Source organism: Haliotis asinina, chromosome 1 (genome assembly GCF_037392515.1).
Source record: "Haliotis asinina isolate JCU_RB_2024 chromosome 1, JCU_Hal_asi_v2, whole genome shotgun sequence".
NCBI lineage: Eukaryota > Metazoa > Mollusca > Gastropoda > Lepetellida > Haliotidae > Haliotis > Haliotis asinina.
In genome coordinates, this window is record NC_090280.1 from 23,445,426 (window position 1) to 23,464,545 (window position 19,120).

The window sequence follows — 19,120 nt, forward strand, 5'->3', positions numbered from 1 at the left end:
AGAGTACTGCAATAGGTGTGAACAGGAAATATTTTCCACAATGTCCTCTTTTACAGAGGACTGTACTGATATCGACAGTTATGAGATATGTTCCTGCTTGCCCTCTACATACCCGGCGAATGCAGTCACCGAACAGTATGTCCTTTCAGCGAGCGGACGCTGGTAACGAAAAGCTTTGAGCTTTACTCACAGTACATATAGTATATCAACAACACTGATTTGGCAACAGATTATGTTTTTCACCACAATGGCCCATGAGAAATGTCTTGGCAAATATTAAAACTGAAATTATAAATCTAGGTATCAGTAAAGCTGTTTCCACAAATGCCATTCTTGGTCAGACAGGCAGACACCCGCTTTGTGTTAAATATTATACTCGCTGTATCAAGCACCGGTGTCGACTATTATACATGGAACATACAGGATATCGAAAAGCCTGTTATGAGATGCTCAAGATATACGACAAAAATGGGATAATAAATTGGGTGTCACAAGTTAGATTATTACTTTGGTACACTGGTTTCTCATATGTATGGGTCGCCCAGGATTGTGGTCACGCTGGCATATTTATTAAGCAGTTTCAACAACGTTGTGAAGATATCCAGTTTCAAGATTGACATTCTAAGATTAGTAATTCTCACTTTTTGGGTCCTGAGAAATACATAGCCGCACCTGCTGACAGACACGATTTGAGAAGAATCCTATGTAAGTTTCGTTGTCTTTTAAATAAGTTAAATACTCAACAGTATAGGTTTGATAAAACTGTTGAGAAAAGAATGTTATTATGCACTAAGTACCAATTGCAGCAAATCGAGGATGAGTACCATTTTTTCCTTATTTGTCCTTATTATTCTGGAAGCCGCAAGAAAACTATTCCATCATATTATCATGCTAATCCATCACGTGCTAAATATTATCAGTTACTGGCATTAACTCATTATGAAAACATACTGGCTTTAAGTATCTATTTGAAACGAAACTTACCAATTTGAGTATACTGGCAGTACCCAACCCTCCGCTCTCCCTCCCTACACTGCTGTGCACTATTTCTTTTGAATATTTAATGTACTTTAGGCCATGTGGCCTTCATACTGAAATAAATTGTCATTGTCATTGTCATTGTCATTGTCATTGTCATTGTCACTGTCATTGTCATTGTCATTGTCATTGTCATTGTCACTGTCATTGTCATTGTCATTGTCATTGTCATTGTCACTGTCATTGTCATTGTCATTGTCATTGTCATTGTCACTGTCATTGTCATTGTCATTGTCATTGTCATTGTCATTGTATATCAACAACACTTATATGGCAACATTTTTTTCAGTCAATAAAACTTTAACCTTTAAAACATATTTTAAATCAATATAGATTTAACCTGTTTTATCAAAAAGATATAACTGTTATGTTGTCTCCACACACTGATCAGTATAAATGTTTTTGAACAAAACTCTCTTATATCAAACACTACACACATAAGATTGCCCTTGATAGTTTTCACACGGGGTAGATAGGAATATCGACTAAGGTTCCAAATAGGACTCCATATGAATAGAACACCCATTTCAAAATAAACACACGCATACACACACGCGCACACACACTCACACACGATTCAAATACATAGCTAAAGAATTGTTTTTACATCTCTCCCACAAACGCTTTAAAAGCTTTACTGTAGTTTTACATGCTGTAAGCTTGATCAAACTGTTTATTTCATACAAATGGCGTGACACGGGTGTCCATTATTGTACAGGAATGCTCAGAATTCACATTACTGCTATCCTACTTCTGTATTGGTATCATCCTGCCTGGAATGTATTCCTCGGGAAATATTTGTCTTAAGAGTGACGTATCGTGATCTGTAGCTTAACACCAGCTGACATTTGAACAACTGTTAACAACCCGTTTCCTGCACATATCACTGAACCATTCTTTCTCGTGTAAAGAAATGCTGAAGCTGTCATAAGGATGGAATGTGAAATATCCCTCTTGAAAATAATACAGTAGAGTATTTCTGTACTGCAGCGCCGCAAACAATTTTATCCATGCATGGCTTCAGATCGGACAAAGTCACGAGACTTGTTTCGATACAGTTGAGTTGAGTTGAGCTGCATTTTATGCTACACTGGTGTTGATGCAGCCATATAGGAACCTCCTGTATGTATTATGTGCAACTGTGCGAGAGGTTTTGTTTGAAAAACAACATTTCTCTCCAAAAAATCAAAGCAATTTTGCTGGAATAAATCTAACATCGAAATAATCTTGTCAAAGTTTCAACTACACAGAACTTTTAGTTTAAGAAGCCAAGTCTGAATACATGCATGATCACTAAAAACATTTCCGTGTCGCTGTAGCTCACTCGGACATGTTTTACAAAGTTTAAAGGTCAACGCTGGGGATGAATGGGTGAGTGAGTGAGTTAAGGGACCTTGAAGGAGTTCAGTAGTGACCTTGGTTTATATTCCTCGGGTGAAGGTGGTGTACCCTGGTGGACAATTTGTTCGTTCGTCGCGCCAAAATCAGGATTCCGTTTTCCCCACATTCACAACGTGTGAAGCCCATTTCTGGTGCTCCCCGTGGTGATATTGCTGGAATATTGCTAAGGGTGACGTAAAACCAAACTAACTCACTCATATTCCTCAGACAGACTGGATATTTTGGAGATTACCAGTGAGCAGAATTACCATTTTGTACATCTGGGTATTCGCGCATGTACGTCACAGAAACAAACAGCACATATATATCTCGGTACTCATACATATACGTCACTGATGTGATCTGTACATACACCGCGGTATTAACACATATACATCCCTAAACAATCTGTACATACACCTCGGTATTCACACATATACATCACAAAACAATCTGTACATACATCTTCATATACTCACATATATGTCACAGATATGATCTGTACATACACCGCGGTATTCACACATATACATCTCTAAACAATCTGTACATACACCTCGGTATTCACACATATACATCACAAAACAATCTGTACATACATCTTCATATACTCACATATATGTCACAGATATGATCTGTAAATACACCTCGGTATTCACACATATACATCACAAAACAATCTGTACATACATCTTCATATACTCACATATATGTCACAAAACAATCTGTAAATACACCGCGATATTCACACATATACATCACAAAACAATCTGTACATACACCTCGGTATTCACATTCGGATCATTATATCAAACCTTATACGCCACGACTTATCAAAAACAGCTACTTGCACAATTTCACGCCAAAATCATGGGTCACCAAAGACAGCGAAAACGTAAATGCGTTAATTACTTTCAGTCAAGGCCATCTATGGCCGACAAGTCGATACGATTTTGGAAATGATATATATGATGTTGCAAAAGGTTTTTTTAGACCCGTGGAATGCTGCTGTCGATCGATTCTAACCCTACACAGGTGCTGTCAACGTGGCTTGTATTAATAAACGACTTTGAAAGGTGAATTTTCGCTGTCTTGGGAGATCCAAGACCACTGTAGAATAATTGTTCATATTGTGACCAGTCATCTACCTCCAGTTGCTGGAGATCTATAGCTCTTTCCTATGTTCTAATGTCCTACTTGGTATACAATTTTCAGCTACATGATAGTTTTTAATGCCTTACTATGATATACTAGTTGTGTTATTGCCGTTTGGTGACAGGTTTTAATGAAATAAATTTACATAACATTAACTGTTTTAGTCACGAGATGGTTGAAATATTACCAGAGTGGCTTTAAACTCACTCTATCATCGTTACACTTTCTTCTGACTTCCAGCACATTCTGACTACAGGTACTTCTGACCTGAGATAACCGTCACTTCTGTCATCACAACGTTTACTTTTACCACCGCGTTTAGTAGACGGGTGCTTCGGACATGACATAACCATTACACAAATATGGGATTCCAGCCTGTCCCATTTGATCTTCACTTGTAACATATTTTCTTCACCTGTAACATGATGTCCGCTTTAAATACATGCCCAATGTGGAACATAAAGACGGCAGTGGGTTCAACATTTTGCAGTCCGATTAATGAGATCCAAACTCAGTTTTAGGTTCTTGTATCTCTACTGTCATGTATCTGAAATAGCCTCTCCCATCCCTCTGTGCTGCGGCGATATTCATCCTAATCCCGGGTAGAATTATTTCAGATCCTCTGAAATAATACACATTGGACGTACGCAGCTTGAAAGACAAAATTTATTTCCCTTACACAGAATTTCGACCTTTTGACTTTAAATGTCTTACAAAATCCTGGCAGCACGCAGACATCCGCAGCGTTGATGTAGCAATACCTGGACACCACCTACCATTCGGGAAATACTTGGTGATTTGGCGATCTAATAGTATGTCAGTAGAGTTTACTCCTACTGTTACCTCCTTTTTTAAATGCGCAGTGACAGTGTATCAACATATCTGGAAACAACAGTTAATGAGAGATACAATCAAGGTATTGCAGAACAGATTTTCTTCCTTAAGGGTTACGTCTCAATACTTCTTCCTTGATGGACACAGCTTGCTGTAGTTCTGCAGTTGAAGGATGGTTGCCGTTCTATTTGATAGGTCCTTCATTTATATTCAGTGTCGCTCAGCAGTCTTTGACAAGGACTCCAGTAGTCTATTATTCTTTCGGTTCTTAATCCTAAACTTATAGCTGCCGTATATCACATTTTGTCCACAACGGGCTTAGCTACAAAAATATATACGCTCACTGATATGCTGTATGTTTTTGAAATGTACCAAATGAGGTGAGACTCTAATAAATAATTATCTGTCCATAGCAAAAATGGCGTGGGCTTACAGATGAATTGCTAAAAAGGCTGGACAAGCCTTCAATACTATCTAAAAATGAAGTTTTGTAACCTATCGGGCTAACACCAAAAGGAAATGGCTTGCAACACGTCTGTCCACCTTGAGAATATATAACGTACTGGACGCCTACTTGAGCATTAGCCATGATGATGAATGATGAAGTGGGCGGATCGTTTTATCATTCACGTTCATGGCTGTGACATGTGTTAGTGTTCACAGATAGAAAAGGGAGAAAATTTGTATTTATGTGTCACATACTATGCATACATAATTTGAAACACTGATAAAATATAACATCCGGCCATATGGCCTACGAGACACAAGACACTACAGAACGTATAGTAGTGCTTGAAGTGAATAATCTATCACAGTATATAAGCACCAACGATGAAAAAAATAGTTATAGTGAATAATGTATCGACAGTTCCATATTCACCAATAAAGTGTTATATGTGTAGTTACAGGACTACAATATGCGTTTACGTTTATTAAACATTTTAGTAACCGTTCCAGCTAGAGGTTTAATTACCTTAGCATTACTAAGTATGAATGCAGCGTGGTCGGTAGGTGAAAGGAGAGGGGAAAAGGATAAGTACTTAGTACATTTTCCCATAAGTCATGTCGTAAGTCCGAATATAACGGACATTTGTTCTGAAATGTACTCACCAATTTAGTGAGACTTGTGGTCACGGTGTCACCAGACATACCTTGAAACAAACTATATAACTAATACCCCTTTTGTTCTACGGGTGACTGCATTTTGATGTTTTAAGATATTGGGCATAGTGGGGATACACCGTCAAAGTATCGGCATCAGGCATCTGCCAGATCATTTCTACCTGATGCAATAAAACTGTGGAATCCTGTAAGTTCTGAAATTCAATTACTAGCATTCATACTTTATCCAGATTAAAATAACTCGATATTAAAACCAAATACATGTAACAAAACTTTTATGTTTGACCTAGCCTATATACTAAGAAGTCTCAGGTTCCGTTGTAGTGATTTAAATGATGACAGGTTTGAGAGACACATCATCGACAACCCCTCGTGCTCGCGTGGTCATCCAGTTAAAATTGTTGTGCATTATTTCTTCACATACAATAAATACACGGAATTAAGACAAAAATCGTATTTTTCATTAAAGACGTTTAGTTTCAGTCCGGCACTAAGGGATGTGCATCCCTCACAAGCAATGGCCTCCACAAATTCAAAAGAATCGATTCCCCCGCCGTGATATTGCTGGAATATTGCTAAAAGTGGCGAAAAACTAACTCACTCACTTCAAAAGAAGTTCATGTACATGTGTATGCCATGTATATGAACCAAGAGAATCCAAATACTTGCAGTTCATTAAGATGTTATATTGTTGTATGTTTTCTCAATTCAGAATCTCCTTGTGTGATTTTAGTGAACACTCTGATCTAAATGTGAAAATTTAAATCCAAGTGAATTTTTGTGTGTAAAATGTAATAGCAATGAGGTCGAGGATAAATATCATGTGTTATTTGTGTGCAAGAACTACCGAGACCTGCAACAATAAATGTCTTTCAAACTTATGTACAGGGTATAAAGATCAACATTCCATGATAAATCTTTTAAATTCTAAGAATGGAGATGGTATTATCTCCATCGCATGTTTTCTGAAAAAAGTACTAGTTTTGAAACAAAAACATATAACTGTACTATGGGTCGTTTGGCCTGAATTACTGTCTGTCTGTCTTTGTTAGACATATCAAAGAGCCCGACCTATTCAGTTATTGTATTCATAACAAACAGCTACTATTCAGTTAAGCCTAAACTCAACTTACTGTTTATGTCCTCGCAACGTTAACGCTACACTCGACTCCGGTTTTAACGTCAGTACCGGTTGTGACGTCCGTTCACTTTGAGCATTGCTTGGCATCTCCTGGACATAGACAGAAGAAGTGTTCGGATCCGAGCCCGAGATAATCTCATAACTGATCGATTCGTTTTGAATGTGTGGATTAAAAAGGCCATGGAAGCACTGGTTTCTGGTTGGTGAAGAACTTCATTGTTTTCTGAACTGGTTTAGACGACGGTAATAAATGAACTTCTCTTGACATAGTAAGGCGTAGACTTTTAGAAAATACACGATGGCAATTCAGTATTGGTGCTCACTTTAACCACACCAATTATTTGACCGGCATTCTAAACGCTGAGGAATCAATAACGAACGAAGTCTACGCAGGAGGTTGAGGGCATAATTTCAGTTTTATTATTTGCCAAGACGGCATGGCTCATGGACCATCGTGGTGAAAAATAATCTTTTAGTTTTTCTGCTGGAGTATATCATCTGAGTACCCTTGCAATTGGTACCTTTTAGTTTCTAGCATCTTCTTTGTAATACTCTGTGGTGGGCGGGCAGCTCGGATGATGAAACGTAAACACTGACACTGGCTTGAAAAACTAAACCCTAAAGAAGACACACCATTCACATGACAATGATCCTGATGATAATCAACATGGTTGCCTGGATGTTTAACGCCACACTTAGCAATAGTGCAGCTGTATGGCGGTGGTGTATAAATAATCGAGTCTGGACCAGATAAACCAGTGAGCAACAGCATGACCATCGATCTACGCAATTAGGATTCGATGACGTGTCAGCCAAATCAGTGAGCCTGCCCACCCGATCCTATTAGTCGCCTTGATTGCCAGTATATCCAAGGACACACAAGGGCGGTCAACAACGTATGAGTAATGCAACAGGTCCTCCTGTGTTTCTCACTGGTTACAACACGGTGTCTGAATGCAGTTTGTTTTCGCTCCCCATTTCCTCCACAAATTTAAACGTTTTTACAGTGCCACGATGACCCTTTATAACACGGAAATACTTCATCACAGTCCTGACTAACAAATAGCTATCTGAATCATCTGAAGTATTGTGTAGTAGTCAACACACTGAAGGCAAACACACCTATTATGTTTTTTCATTTGTTTTGTCTGAAAACTGTGATCTTCTTTGGAGGCATACTGGAATTTGCTGGTAAGCGTTTATCTTTACTTTTTATCATTCCAGTTAGGTATAAGGTGTGTTCTAAGTTTGTCATATTTTGGCAGAAACGTTTGAACATGTTTGGTGTTTTGTTTTTCGAAACATTCGACAGAACTTCAACTGAAGTAATCATCAACCAGTGATTAATATGATGTGCAAGGTCCGGTGTTGCTGGGCAACAAGCCATTGTCAACAAGCCACTTGACCCATTTTACTCGCCTCCCTCCAAGACCACAATATGAGGTAAAATTTGTTATGTCATACACAAGCACAGAAAAAAGGCCCAGGGAGGCATGACGGGAGCGGCAGCTAGGTCAGAATGCGGTCCTTTCGCAAACACTATTTCGCGAACTATTTTCTGGTAATTCATTCACACGTGCTCTTGGTCGAAATCTGAAACCGGGACACCGCGCGCCCAACTGAGAACCATACTTGTATATCATGATGAGTGTTGAGTGAGTTGAAGAAACGGTTTATGCTGTACGAATAGAATAATTTCTATCAACCTACGGTAGTCAGAAGTTCGTAAATCCAAACGAATACTTCCTAAACGTTCGTGGCATGTACTTCAGAAAACTGTCATTAAAATGAAACAAGCGGGGCGGCTTGTGGCAGTCATGTGCTGCTACAAACATCAATGATAACGAAAGTCAGCTTTTGTTATACATTTGTTGACTTAATGAAATTGGGGAAAAGACGTAAAAGACGCCAGTCGCAACATCGCCCTAACGACGCCTCCAAACTGGAACGTACCAGACTGCATTTGCAAATCACGTCGACGTACACCATATCGCGTTATATTAACCACCTGAAAGCAACCATGGCTGTGGGGTAGCCTTGTGGGTAAAGCCTTCCATGCGGAATCAATTCCCAACATGGGTACAATGTGTGAAGCCCATTTCAGGTGTTCCCTGCTATTGCTGGGATATTGCGAAACTCGGCGCAAAACTAAAACACTGACTGACGGACTGACTGACTGACTGACTGACTCACTGACTCACTGACTCACTCACTCACTCACTCACTCATTCACTCACTCACTCACTCACTCACTCACTCGTCCCTAGCATGGTGATCAACGTTCAGATGCTGGTGATACCTAGTGATTATTTCCATGATAGCGTACCAGTAACTTACGAGTTGTGATATTTGTACTGTACTTTGATGGCAGCGCTTACGTTCTAAATGTATTGATTTTAATATAGATATAAATTAAATTGTTCTCGTCACGATATTGATGGAATATTGCCGATCGCGACGTGACGCTTAGTTTCAAACCAAGCACTCACGCACTCACGCACTCACGCACTCACGCACTCACGCACCCGATGACCCGAGAAGTGGTAGAGAAGAGTAGACAGTCTTACAAAATATCGCAACATTTGTGTCTTTCATCTTCCTCACCGCCATCTACCACCGCCGATACTGCTCGACATGTGCATAGTATGTGCTGTTGACCGACCAAACAGCATGAAATCAGACACCAAAGTATTTGTTCCTATGTTGAGAAGTCTGCACCGACGAGGATGACGACGTGTAGCATGGAGCAACACCGTGCAGGTATGGAGAAAATGGCGGTGAGTCTGGAGCAATGATGATTCGTGAATTCTCCCTCAATGCTGAAACTGATGGTAGGCTGTCGTCTGACGTCAAGTGAAGGTATTCAGCACTTTCCGACAGGTCGACAGGTTTGGTGTCGAACGTGTGATAGTGTGGGGAATCATATCCTACTTGGGAAGATGTACGTGATGGCGGTTCAGGGAACTGGTGCAGGGACCAAATTCTTCAACGTCAGCTTCTTCAACTGAAAGAGAAAGTTCAACATGACATGGCGGTGCCGCATACACAGCCCGTGTCATTGTTGTCTCGCTTCAAACGTCAGTGCCTTGCCCTGACCCTCCAGATCTTAGGATCTGAATCAGATACAACATCTTAATGTTTGCATCGTAGTCAAAATACGGCACGTTTACAATGCATTGTAGGAAGAATGGCAGAGAAATCCACATAACATAGTACAGAGAAGTGATGATCGACAGCTCACTGAACGGGCGTCTTATGACAATGTCACCACGATATCATCTTTGTATCAGTTAAATTGGATCAAATATGCAATTACGTGTATTTATTTTTCAAAGTTGGTCTTTATGTTTCTTTTCTGTATCGTGTACTAATTATGCTGATATGTTTCAGCTTCTTATACCAACACTGTGGCCCGTGTCGGGCAAAGTGTCAACATGACCTGGAGTGTCAGTCAGTCAGTTACGGATTTTAAGATAAGATCTATCACATACAAACAACAGAAACCCAACAGAACTAATTCCACTGTCCTGTTCATTATGGATGACAATAAGCCTCTGCCTGCAAGTGTCAACACACACACAGACAACGGGACGAGGATTCAGCTGACTTTCAATACATCTCTGGAGGGGAGGAAGCTAGTCAATCTCACATTCCACAGTGTTGACGTACAGGACGCCGGAGTCTACAACTTAACCACCCATAACAGTGGCATGTCTCAACTTCTTATTGTATTACGTAAGTGTGAAGACACTCTGAGTACCAAAGATAAATATACAGTGTAAATATAAATATAAATATAAAATCAGCATCAAAAGCTAGTTTTTGAGACACATTGATAGAAATATGGCGGTCACAGGCAGATAATCTGCGAAATAGTTATCCATACTTATCATAGTTTTATCATTATAGCATTATAGTTTAATGTCGTTTACACAAATGTCATTGCAAGAACTAATTACGATAGCGATGAACATCACCATAAAGCTTCATCCTGTAACAGAATCCAGATGAAATATATTGTATATATTATATTCTTATATTTTGTTATCGTTGAAGGGTAAACTATGACACTGACCAATCATCTTCGATGGCACTTTCATAATGTTTTATAACACCTGACCTTCCTCTCTCCTTACAGATGTTTTGTAACACCTGACTTTCCTCTCTCACTACAGACGTTTTATAACACCTGACCTTCCTCTCTCACTACAGACGTTTTATAACACCTGACCTTTCTTTCTCCCAACAGACGTTTTATAACATCTGACCCTCCTTTCTCCCAAAAGACGTTTTATAACACCTCACTTTCCTTTCTCCCTACATGCGTTTTACTACACCTGACCTTCCTCTCTCCCTACAGACCTTATATAACACCTGACTTTCCTCTCTCCCTACAGACGTTTTATAACATCTGACCTTCCTTTCCCCCTACAGACGTTTCAAAACATCTGACCTTCCTTTCCCCCTACAGACGTTTTATAACACCTGACCCTCCTTTTTCCCAAAAGACGTTTCATAACACCTGACCTTCCTCTCTCCCTACAGACGTTTTGTAACACCTGACCTTCCTTTCTCCCTACAGACGTTTTATAACACCTGACCTTCCTCTCTCCCTACAGACGTTTTATGAACAGTATCACGGACGTGGTCAGGGATTCTGCCTCACTGCATTCACTATCCATCTGTTATTGCTTCCTTGGGAATGGATAGAACATTTGACGTTCACTAAGATCAATTCAAATAAACTTTCTGTTCAAACGACATTTTGGCGTATGACGGTGACTTAATGTCACTGAATCTATAGTACATATTCATATATGTTATTAATAATTAAAAAGAATAAGGACAAGATTACAACCATTTCCATTCAACTTTTCACAGGGAAACCATCAAAACCGAACATCACCACGGCTGTCGCTGACCCTGTATCCGGTGATCCTGTCAACCTGACCTGCTCCACAACCTCCCGGAGTCTTCCTCCAAACCAGTGTCGGTACCAGTATACTCTGACTACTTCCTACACCTGGAGGAGAAACAACAGGAGTGTAGACAGCAGGGTAGACAACAGAGTGCAGGTGGACGGACAATGCCTGACCATAGACTACGTCACCAAGGAGGACAAGGGAGTGTACTCTTGTCAATCTGGAGAAGAAAGACTACTGTCAGACTGGAGTCGGGGATACACTCTCAATGTTTTATGTAGGTTCAGGTTGATTAATATTGAAACAATAATAGAAGCCAGATGTTTCTTCATATACAATCCTCAGAAAATCTGATTCTGCTCCATGCGTTGTCACTATCAACGTTTAATGCCTAACTTCAAGTGAACCTGCAGCTTGCCCATTCAACAATAATTAAGAAACTACAAACTTCCTGAAACGGATGACTTATGGTAAGACCCGAGCTATGATGTCTCGAGATATCGCCACAGAATTCCGATCCGATTCATCATCACACCTTATCCTATGTTGCAATTGCTCAGCCATTCTGCACATATACGCATAAATAGAGATTATCACCCTCGCCTCTACTGATATCAATTATATAAGCACGAGTTGATAGAATTACAAAGGCTTTCCGAGGATATCTTTTTAGCAACGTGTGTGATATCAGTAGAAACGAGGCTGGGATTCTAGTTATAATCAAATATCATTCTTCAATCTTGAATCCCTTTGGAAGACGGCCACACTAGATATATGGTGGCATGGGTATGATAGAAGACAATTTCAAATTATTATTTCTGACCATCTCACATGCACTCCAGATGGACCTGACCAGATACAGTTTGACGGCACAAGGGACAAGCTGCAGGTAGAAGAAGGGAAACCTGTAACAATGAGATGTTCTGCTGACTGTAACCCTGTCTGCACTGTAACCTGGTGGAACACACCAAGAATGATGGTGATTACATGACATAGGGAGGCTGTGTTGTCCATACCAGCTGTAGATGCGTCTGTGTCTGGAGAGTACACGTGTCACGTCAACAACAGCCATGGGAGTGCATCACGGAGCCTTACACTGGAGGTCCTCAGTAAGACTTGCACACATTCTTTAGTAACAGAATATGTCACATTTAAAGTTGTATTTGGACAAAACCTGTAAAGGCACTATTCAAAATCAGTAATCATTTCAACCCGTAGTATTCATTAAGAATTCAATTTTGACCATAATGCAATAGAAATAATAAGCCAAGGTTCAGTTATCAGCTACAATCATAGGGGTGGTGGGGTAGCCTAGTGGTTAAAGCGTTGACTCGTCACGCCGAAAACCTTGGTTCGAATCTCCACGTGGGTACAATATAGGAAGCCCATTTCTGGTGGATCCCTCTGTGATGTTGCCAGAATATTGTTTAAAGCGGTGTAAAACAAAAAGAAGTCAGACAGTCAGTCCAACAATCTCAAATGTTTCTGCTTGCCCTATAAACTGAAAATATGCCATGAAGGACAACATGATATGCAAAGTGACAAAAGGAAATATTATTATAGATGTCGTTTGGAAGTGCCACCGTATACCCTTTGTAATATTACGTATTGTGGAATACTGAGAGACATCCAAAGAAAGAACGTGCCATACACACGTACAGAAAGTGGATACGGTATTGCCGATATAGTAGATAAGGTATTGCATATTTGCATTCAAAACAGGATTAGACACATACTAAACTGCATGGTACATGTTAAATGTTTCAGCACGTGAGCTTAATGAATTTGGTGTCGTTTCCATGGTCCCCGTGGCTGCTGTCTGTTTGGTCCTGATCGTGGTCATCGCCGTTGTCGTCATAGTTGTTTGTAGAAAACACAGACGCGGGGGTAATACGGTGTGATGTGAGAGTGAATGAAAAAGTATTCCACGGCGGTATTTTAGAATCCTGCGTTCATGTTTGTCTGTACGTGGTATTATTAAATTTATGCTATGCCATGATCCAGCTTGACCTTATAACCATGGAATGTATACGTTCAAAAGCACTTCTTTCGCACTTCCAAGTGCAAGTAGGGGCGTAGGGGTAGCCTAGTGGTTACAGCATTTGCCCATCACGCCAAACACCTGGGTTCGATTTCCGACATAACGACATAGGAAAAATATGTGAAGCCCATTACTGTTGTAATGTCCTATTGCTGAAATCTTGCTAAAACTAAACTCACTCACTCAGCTGCAAATACTTTAAGGTGTGTTGCGATTATTTCCTGCATATGTTGTTTCCTGGAATCTCAAAAGCACGGTGTTCAGGCATAACCGGGAAATAGTTGGATAAAACATTTTAGTAACAAATCCAACCGGAATAGCTACAAAAATGAAGGAAGAAGAAAGTACAACTGAAAAGTAGTGTTCTTTTATATAGTACATAATTTATACCGCTTTTGGTCAGGTGGTGAATATAGTTTTATCCTCATAACTGATATATTCACCCATACGAAAGTTTATTTTTTTACTTTGACTATAGCATAATAAACTCAGCACTACATAAATGTCTACATTTACAAGCTTCACATCATACTCACATACTATCATCTTCTTCTTTGATTTAAATCAATGGATTTATGTCACAGCAGATTAGTCTATTTTTTTATGTTCGATTTTGATTGAGTTTAAACACGCCGTTGGTGTTAACAAGAAAGGAAGAAAGTCGCCTCTTTGTGGAGAAAAGGAACCTGTGTCCAGCCTTTAACGCAGTGTTTATATCCTTTAAGAGACACTATTATTGAGTGACATAAACTCATCCGAGAAGTCATGTGAAATAACAGCCACCTGTGTTGTACTTGACATTTTGTTCCCTTTCTTGACCTAACAATTAAAGAGCCTTGTACTGTTCTGAAAAATTAAATTTGGTATTTGTGATTCACCTGTGTGCAACTACACCAATAATTCGTTGATCGTATATTTGTCATCTAACATTTTGCAAGTGTAATTGTCTACTCCGTTTCAGGGAGGGGATACATTCTTAATCGGTGAGTATAATGGCTTTGAACTTTCTGACACAGCCTTCATTGATAGTATACCACAGATCAGGCTGCTGGTGGCTGGGAATAAATACGTAAACTTGTCAGGTAAAATCTTGAGACTTATCACCAATGTGTGTCCATTTGTGAGAGCTATTTGTCCCTTATACTATATGATACCTTTGTGGGGACAGTACAGACTGAGTTTTCATCTCTATTGACGTTTGTGGATGCACAAGTCTATTAATCCAGTACCACCAATCTTGTCTACACACACAAACGTGAACATCAACATGGACTGGAAGTATGGTTCCCATCAGTGCGTCACCGACTGGGTTGTGACGCATTTCTCAAATAATTGTTGTGGTTACTAGACGAACCACAACTAGCGACCACAGGTGACTTCAAACGCTTCACACTACATTATGTCTAGATATAATGTACTGTGAAGAGTTTCAAGTTGGGGGTCATCTCAAAATTTTCATATTTAAAACAATCTTTAATCCTCGCAATGACACGAGTGCCTGTGCTAGAGACCACATTAGTATCTAGATGCCTGTCTCATGGCTAACATCCCTCAGTCGCCTTATAATGGGAATCAAGCCTCGAATCCTCTGCCATTCATTTAGTAGAACTACGTCAATTCCTCCAGAAGGATCTCCAGTTCAAATTTGAAATAACAAATAATCGAAAGACTTTCGATTTGGTTCATATCGTCAAATGATGGCTTCCAAAATGTGGCACGACAACGGTATACTTTCTGTTGATAACGTCGATCGGTGACTGTTCCTCAAAACCACAGGTACAGTCTCATTCTAATGGTTCTGGATAGGAACCAGTGAAATCCGGGTGAGTCAACCAATGTTTGTTAGAGACGACTAACGGGATCGGGTGGACAGGCTTGCTTATTTATCGATACATGCCATTGTATCTCAGTTGCATAGATCGATGCTCATACTGTTCACCACTTCATTCTCTGGTCCAGACTCGATAATATACATCCCGCCACCATATGGATGAAATATTGCTGAGTGCAACAGTAAGAAAAATAAGTAAGCAAACAAAACTAGTGGAGAGTCGGACTCGCCAATCTTCATTGCTGACAAAGTTCTTCTGTCTGTGTCATGGTATTACATGTTTCCAGACGAATCAGGACTCGATCATCAAGGCCATTGGTCTTTCCTGGTTTTTACTTCCCCAGTGGTCACTTACTTCCTCACTAGGCGACTAAAACAATTTTGGTGAATGTACAAGTTAGCACCGAGTCAACAGCAGGTCATTTCATCCTTGTAAATAATTTGTCATCGTGGATTTTCTAAAAGTCTGTCTTGCCGGTGTAAAAACATTTCCAGTTATATCACTTTCGTTAGGAAACTACAATTATGAAATTCCCAGCACGTTTACATGTATGTAATAGATTTTGTGAAGCAATTACATTCCAGTGTGTTTGACTGTCTGTTTGGACAAATTTTAGCCTTTGTAAAATTCTGTCCTCAGCATTGTCACATACACCCGGGACTCAGGAGCAGACGGGGACTACCAGGAGATAGAGGGTTGGTGTCATAAGTCATTTCTAACATATTAAATGAAATATGTAATACATCAGAAGACCTTTCTTCAAAGGTTAAAAGGGTACCCATGAATCATTAAATACTTAATGTATCACTTATGAGTAACAGTTCCTGTTTTTCTTTATTCATTCTGAACATCTGAACATTCACGACAAATGGTGGTTACTTATTTCAGCGCAGTTTCTTGTACACTTTTAATTTCTGAAACGTGTTTAAAGAGTACCAAAGTCGCATATCGACGTGCAGTAATAAAATCATTAAGGGTGGACAAAGAACCATCTCTTTGAGTTCATCATTAACCACAGAATATTGTAACTTTCAGAGACAGGATACGCTGATTATCGGTGAGTTTCAAATGAAATGAATAAACAGTTCATCGCCTCGAATAGCTGCCAAATTAATGCCGCATGGAGCAATACTCACTCATTTATTCTCCACAAAACAATGTGACCTTGAACGACTTCAGAGTGAAACTACACAAAATCCACATCATAATGTAATATTTTGTGTCAGTGACTTTGTGTGGACCTAATTATCATCACGTTTAATATTCATTTCCTCACATTTTCCTCGTGTTCAATAATCACGTTCATCAGTCTGGTATCGTATCACAGGGAAGATGAAAATGACGGCAGCTACCAGGAAATAGAAGGTTGGTGTCTCAAGGTTAACTACGAGCATGCTTAAGGACTGTGTGAACTGTGTCAATTCGGAGCCAAGAAATGTTGCCATATGACTCTTATTATTTATAACAATTTTATTATTCATGATTCCTGTTATAAATTAAGTCAGATAAAAACATGAAATCCCTCGGTCATATTCTTATGTGTTCTAATGTCATGACACTTTTTAATGACACTTCTTAATTTCCACGAAACATAACCAGGGTTCATTGATGACAGATCCACTAGCCTGGACAGATGTAACGGTCATGTTTCCGGTCATGCCTCACGGATAATTCTTCCTACTTCATTAATTGCTTGCTTCCTTTTCCTGTTATGAGATGTAGACAGGACTCTCTTAGCTTATAAAGAATCGTGGTTTCTTTGACAAGTTGGTCATAGAACAAATGCCATTTTCTTAGTTATAAAAACTGTTAGCTGGCCATTATTGATGTCCGAAATATATTCAGTGTTTAGTACGAACAAGGTAATATTTCACACCTCACGGATGATTCTGTTTCCATTGTGCATCTCTCGCTTCAATAGATGTGTTGTGATTAAGACAGGGATCTGTTAGTTTGTTATGAATTGTAGTATCTTTGAACAAATAGTTACAAAAAGCATTTCTTCCAAATGTACTGCAATCAGTATCTATGATTTTAAAGTAATAATGAATATTAACGACGGATCTCATATGTGTCCAATACTAAGTACATGTGTTATATCAGGAGGTGATGTCAACGTAGACGACATCGTCCCCATCGTAGCTGTCTACTCCGTTATGCTGACTGCTGTGGCAGTTGTGGTGGCAGCAGTCACTGTTCTTGTCTGCAAGGACGTGAAAGGTACAGTGAATGTATGAATCCTTTCCATCAAATGAATCAAATGCATTGAGTCATCAGTTCACTCCCCTCCACAAACCAACACACCTCAAGCAGCACGCCCTTACCCCAAAGTGAATTGGTCTTCAACAACCCACTGGTATTCTCGTCATAACAGGTCAGTAACGCTAGCTGATTTCTTCAGCGATTTCAGTATAATTTACCAATCAGTGAAGGGGTACCCGGTACCCGGTGGGATGAGATAATAATGACTGTAAACCATATACTGTCTTACAATACACCTTGGAGATTCGGGTCAGAATTGATCCTGTGCAACCTATGCTTGTCACAAATGCAAATGTCTCTTTTATTCGTTGTTGTTTGGATTCAGTAAAGGTCAGTACAGTAGCCTAATGGTTTAACAATCGTTCGTGAAGCCCATTTCAGCCTCTCACCCTGGCGTTCCAATCCGTGATATTTTATGAATATTGTCATAAACAGAGAAAAACAATACTCACTCACTCACTCGTGTTCAGTAAGTGGTAATGTAGACGATTAATTCATTTTCAGTCTTCCCTTCGTTTTCAGAGGACCAGGGCAGAAGGTACATATATTTACTTTTGTATCTTTAATGCTGGAGTAGTATGGAGTAGAATCTTTATATATTTGCCCAGTTGCTGTCTCATGTCTATGTAAAGACTATTTATTCGACTTATATCAGAAGCCTAAGGTCAGATTCAAACAAACAAATCAATTGCGTAGACCGATGCTTATGCTGCTGATCATTGGATTGTCTGGTCCACACTCGATTAATTACAGACAGCTGCCATATAGCTGAAATATTGCTGAATGTGGTGTTAAATAACGAACAACCGAACAGCAACCATCAGGATCATCTATAGAAATATAAGTGTAATGTTGTAATTACAGATGTGGTGACTACCTTACTGTGATGGCAGAGAGATTATCCCATGACTTCAGTGATGTACCTCGTGCTTCCAACAACGATGTCTTAACTCTACACGATTACGAGAGAGTCCTGGGGGGAAAGTTCCACATCTACACGTCTCTCCACCCCTCATCTTCCTCAACAGAGGACCACAGTACCAAATGAAGGCTAAACTGACGGTAGAGTTCCACATCTACACGTCTCTCCACCCCTCATCTTCCTCAACAGAGGACCACAGTACCAAATGAAGCCTAAACTGAGGGAAGAGTTCCACATGTACACGTCTCTCTACCCTTCACTTCTTCAACAGAGGATCAAAGCCTATATAGTTCAACATCTACAAATTCTTCTAATTTCAGCTGGAAAAATAAGAGTACTCCAGTGAAAGTGAACAGAAAGTGTTTTCCACGATGCCCTATTTTACAGAGAACTGTAGTGATATATCGACAGTTATGAGATATGTTCCTGCTTGTCCTCTACATACCCGGTGAACGTTGATGTTTGTACAAC

The 19,120-nt window shown here is 39.6% G+C and overlaps 1 pseudogene; it reads left to right on the plus strand.

Annotated features, from left to right (window-relative positions):
* The first annotated feature begins 7,797 nt into the window (after positions 1-7,797).
* On the plus strand, positions 7,798-18,831 carry LOC137263145 (uncharacterized; annotated as a pseudogene).
* Positions 18,832-19,120: the final 289 nt, after the last annotated feature.